Source organism: Poecilia latipinna, unplaced genomic scaffold (assembly GCF_001443285.1).
Source record: "Poecilia latipinna isolate Pla-1442-1.1 unplaced genomic scaffold, P_latipinna-1.0 Scaffold2648, whole genome shotgun sequence".
Lineage (NCBI taxonomy): Eukaryota > Metazoa > Chordata > Actinopteri > Cyprinodontiformes > Poeciliidae > Poecilia > Poecilia latipinna.
Genome location: NW_015115264.1, coordinates 14,971 through 20,570, shown reverse-complemented (window position 1 = coordinate 20,570; position 5,600 = coordinate 14,971).

Genomic DNA, 5,600 nt, shown 5'->3' with positions numbered 1-5,600 from the left:
TATATATATATATATATATATATATATATATATATAAACATACATAGATAAGTAGATATACATATATATATTTATCTATGTGTGCGTATGTTTGTAAATGAGCCAGAGAACCCATGGTTTTCATCACTTAAAGTTTTAAAACATTATAAGTGTCCTAAATACTAAAGACTATTTTTATCACAATATTGGCTTAATTATTGCGACTTGAAAAATAAGACCATGGCACTATCAAGCGAAAAATATTTATTTTCAAATTGTTCATATTGTTTAACTACTGTTTAGCAACATACCCACTGTTCTTGTTGATCTCTCTCCATTTTCTTAAATGAGCGTCAGCAAGTCCTTCAAAACAGATAAAAATGAATTAAAGAAAAGTTTGTTAAAGTAGACCATTACACTGTCAATACACTAATTTATCATAAGTTTGACATTATTAGCACTTTTTGGGGACAATAGAAATATAATTTCACTAGATGGCTACAATTACAATTGAGTTAATGTGAAGCACAACTTAACATATTATCTGTCCAAAAATGTAAGTCATCACATGGAAGTAATGAGAGAAATGTGGTTTGCTCATAATGAAGTAACAGAAATATTAATATTTTAAAGATTCAGCTGAGTTACTACACTTATATTCAGCTGCTTACAAGTGCTTCAGTGTTGGATGAGCTTATATTTTCAAAATTTGAAATATTGATGATCTGCATGAAACTAATAAAAAACGGTGCAGATGTATATGTATGGCATAGAATACATTTGTACAATTGTTAAGAGATGTTCTACGTATTTATTTCTGGTACAAAAGCAATGGCCATCATATTCCAGGAAGAAATGTAGAGAAGAGTAAATCTTAAGTGATTATAGTAAGATATAAAATATATAGGTGATAGACGAAACATAAGTCTGTAGCAGAACTAAAAAAAAAAAAATTAAATCAAAAACTACAATTAGTGAGGAGAACTGGGATGAATCCTTCAAATAATAAAAGACGTCACCTAAGCCTACATTATTGTCGGCATCATAAAAATAGCTGAGCATGGTGATAAACGTAGACATAGCTGTAATGGGCCAGGAAGATACTGTTTTAAACTGTACCGATGCGTGATACTAATAGAGGACTAATAGTAGCTTAGCTAACGTAGACATGAGCTATTGCTAACATAGAAGGGCGAGAACTTTGGGTCGAACTACTTGACACGTAAAACGTAATCTGAAATAATCTAAAAAATACGCATTACAACGGTCAGTAAAACGTGCAAATTTTAACATCCACTTACTTCGGACGGTAGACCACGAACACGATCACTCGGCTGACCCGCCATTCTAGTGGTCGAATTTTTTACCCAAGTAATTACAGTTGTATAGGTCCCAAATGCGGATCCATATATAAACAATCTTATAGTATTAAAAAGTAGACGTGGGTGTAATGACATATGTATTTTTCTCTCACAAAAATATGTCTAAGCCACGAGACAAGTAAAGAGAGAAATACGTATTGAACTATGGAAAAAAGAAACAGTTCCGAAGAAAACTCAGATGTCCCAGCTTTTACTAGCAGTTGGAGCTTCCCCGAGGCGTGAAATGAGTCTCAAAAATAGTTGTGCATTCGTAACCGGATTTGTGTGTAACTGCAGTTCTGTGTGTGCGTACCAGGTGATTTGTGTGTACTTTTTCAACATGTAGGAGGAGAAGGTTTATTTTATTTTTAAGGTTTACAAATCCAGTATTACACACGCACAGATATTTTTACACACACAAATCTTTTTACAAATGCACAAATCTTTTTACACACGCACAAATCCTGTTACGCACGCACAAATCTTTTTACGCACGCACAAATCTTTTTACGCACACACAAATCTTTTTACACACTGTCGAGAAAAGTCGAGCTCATCCCACTTCCCCATGCTGGAGATTTTAGTTTAATAATAACAATAAATAAAGTTATCTTTAAAACTAATTACACAGGTGACATCAAGACCCAACAGTAGAGTCAGATGGTAATACAGTTAATCTGGTTGTGTGTTGTTATTGTGTCCTGCAAACTTTGCTTTAATTCTACTTTTTTCTATTTAATCATAAAAAATTATAATCAGGCAGAAAGAGAGTCATGGAACAGGAAGAGCAGGTTTCCTGAAGAAAGAGGAAGTTTCCAGCCTGCAGTGTTTAAAAGTAGTTCAGAGTGCTCATTTCAAGGCATTGGAGGTTCAAAGAATAAAATCTAAACATTTTGAGTAATTGGATAAAACCCAGAGTAAAATACTTAAATTAATAATGATAACTTATGATTAAACCAATAATTAATATTGGGTTAACCGGTGGTTGATGTTGGTTTGATTATGAGAATATTTAACACTTACTCTTATACTTATGGAAGTACTTAACGGTGAAAGAAGTAACTGTAACATGGTATCAAATGATTGGAATAATGGATTATTCTTGGTTTCTTTTAAGAAATGTCTGTAATAACTCACTTCATGATTATAATAAGAGTAACTAACACGTAATGGTTATTATAAAATTATAAATGAATGCTAAATCAGAGAAACTAAAAGGTTATAAATGTGATTTTGACATTGAACTTTGTGTTTTCTGTGATTGCTCTGTTCGATCTCAAGGAGGGGGTGTCGTGAAACCTGGCTGGAACTAGTTGAGATCTTTCCAGAACACACAGAAAACAGGTCACAAAAGCCTGGAGCTACTAGTAATCTTGTATTATGACTTAATGTTGATTGAAAAACATGTAATCTTTGTTTTTAAATGCAAAAGGAATTTATTATGTTTTAAAGATGAGTAAAATACATATAATCATTTCTTTAACTACTGTATGAGGTTGAAGAGTAAAGAGTAAAAAGTGTCTGAAACTGTGTCACAAATATAGACTGCAGGGGTGAAAGAATTTTAAGCACGGAAGAAAGAGGAAGTGAGATTTTGAGACTATATCTGCACCAGGTGTTTTGAGTTGTTAATCTTTGAGTTTTAAAGAAAGAGGAAGGTTAAAAGTTGAGTGGAGGAAAGGTCGAGGCTAACAGAAGGCACTTGACGTCAGGGAAAGTACGCACCGGACATGCAGAATATACGGTATAAAAATATATGCAAATGCAGAATCGAGGTTCTTTGTTCCGCGGCGTTCGAGTCGAGCAAACGGAGATGCAGAATCAACGGAGGGCTGCGTGATGATACCCCGGGACGACTGCTCGCTGCACAAGAAAGGAACAAGATCCGTTTACCCACAACCCGGGATTCTGATTCGACCGCGGCCCCAAACTCAACCCCAAGGATTACAACGATGCTGCAGTGGACATGGGGAATAGACAAAGATCTTTTGTGGATTAAGAACTGAGTTCGTTGAGGATTCTCACCAGTTCAACTTTGGATCTATTCTAAAAGGATTCTGCCAAGACAAAGACAGGACTCCATCCATGGACGTTAAAGTTTTCTGCTGCCAAGGAACGTCTCTGCATCTGGGTTCGAGTGAAATTGCCTCCTCCAAAGCCTCTGGTTAGAGTAAGACACAGTGTAGGGTTTAGAATTAGGTGAAATGTCTAAATTTTCTTAAATCTATTGATTACTTAATCCTTTGTTAATTGCTGTATGTCTTTTCTCCCCTGCTAAAGCTTGCTAATAAAAATACTAAAGTCTAATTGACGTTGTGGACAGTTAAATTAATTAAGTCAACTAGATTAAATTATTCTGATTAATGTAAAATCAATGTTAATGGTCCTAGTGGATCAGGGTGGCTTCGTACGTTCTTTAGTTCAGATAAATAATGACCCTGTGACTTATTCCTAGTCTCTAAAATTATCTAAGCCGGTAACAAGTGCACGTTAATGACAGGAAAAGAGCTACCGTGAACAGACGTGGTTTATGAGCTCGGACACCGGCGGGGCTACTCCGATGTCTGAATCATAGACTGAAGCGGGTCATAACGTCTGGATGAAGGTAGTTAGAGCTTAGACGAATCTTTCTCGCTCCCAGCTTAAACAAAAGTTCTCTATATTCTTATTTGCGGTAATACCCAGGAATTAGAAGCTTTTCGGACCCGTGAGACGGAGAGCTGGTCAGTAGTCAGTCCGCTGGAGTTTGGGGGGAGTAAAGGGCGTGGCTGAGTACTGTGGATTAACAGAAGTCCAGGTGTTGGATGTGACAAATCCTGTTACGCATGCACAAATCATTTTACACACACACAAATCTTTTTGAGACTATTTTCACTCCATAATATAACTACTTCTCCAAAAGCATGACTCAGCCTAAAATAAACTTAAAGTGGTCTTCCCCTGGCTGACTGGTCCAGATGTATCGCTCCATCAGCATGACATGTTTACTCTGTTAACTTGTTTTTATTCTCCAAACAATTCCATGAGCTGCACCGAGCCTAAAGTGTTTTACTGCAAAGTGAATTATTTTGTCTTTTCCTTTCTGAATAATTGATTCTTTTTGGACCTCTTTTTTTGCACTGCTACATGTCACTTTTGTACAGGTTGAGTTTGCTCTCTGCACACAGGAGGGTTATATGCTTTTTCCCCGTTTGTCCTTATGCTCCCGCTCTAATCTACAGACTGGTTCTCTCCCGTCGCCTGTCTCTGCTTGGCCCGTTGTTGCCATGCCACCACATCATACTGTGATCGTATGGAGCTTGATGGCTGCCATGATAAGGTGCACAGGCTGCAGGGAGACCTTGAATATGGCATAGAAGATTCTGCTTTAATGCTCAGTGAAATGACCTAGTAATAAATGGAGCAACAAGGGAAAGAAGTGTTGCTTCACACACAGTTCTTTTAAACAAATGCCTTTTACACAGTGCAAAAGCAGGTACAAAATAATTTGTGTTACACAACTTTTTTGTTTGAAAGTCTTGCATTTTTATTACAATTGGAGGTAACATAGTTCAATCAATCAAGTGATTGTGTTATGAAATTGCACTATGATCCTGGAAATACATAATACTGGCCCTTTAAATAAGACTTAATAGTCAAAATATTTTATTGAGAGAGCTGTTTGTTCTCCATGACAGTAAAAATGTTCTCCGTTTCTTGGAATAAAGTATGCTACAACTGTGGTGTGCATTTCCATTCAGTTGTTTTCTACTCTACCTTCTATTCTCATGTGCCTAAGCAAAACCCAGTGGAATATTTTATTATTGAAAACCACAATAGATTCAAGAACAAAAGATCCTATTTATGCTAAAAAGAAATTAAAAAAAATAAATAACACTTGCTGAGCAAAAATTGCTCAGCAAGATAATAAATGGCAAACAAAATGTCAGCTGTTACTTCATTACATGAGAATTTACAATATAATGATTATTGTTCGTTGACCCTCAGCAGATCTTTTTATCAAATTTATTCATCAAACATCAAAAGGATAATTAAAATATTTTTGACCTTCTAACAATACCTCTGAATAAAAAAAGACTTAACAGATGATTTAAATATTTAATCATTAAAATTACACAATTAAGATATTAGAATATCTGGAATACTCTGAATCCCAACCAAAAAAAAGCAAGTTTACACTGGCCTCTTTATTAAGTGCACCTTGCTAGAGATGGGTTGGACTCTTTATTACTTTGAAACCCACCTTAATTCTTCTTAGCA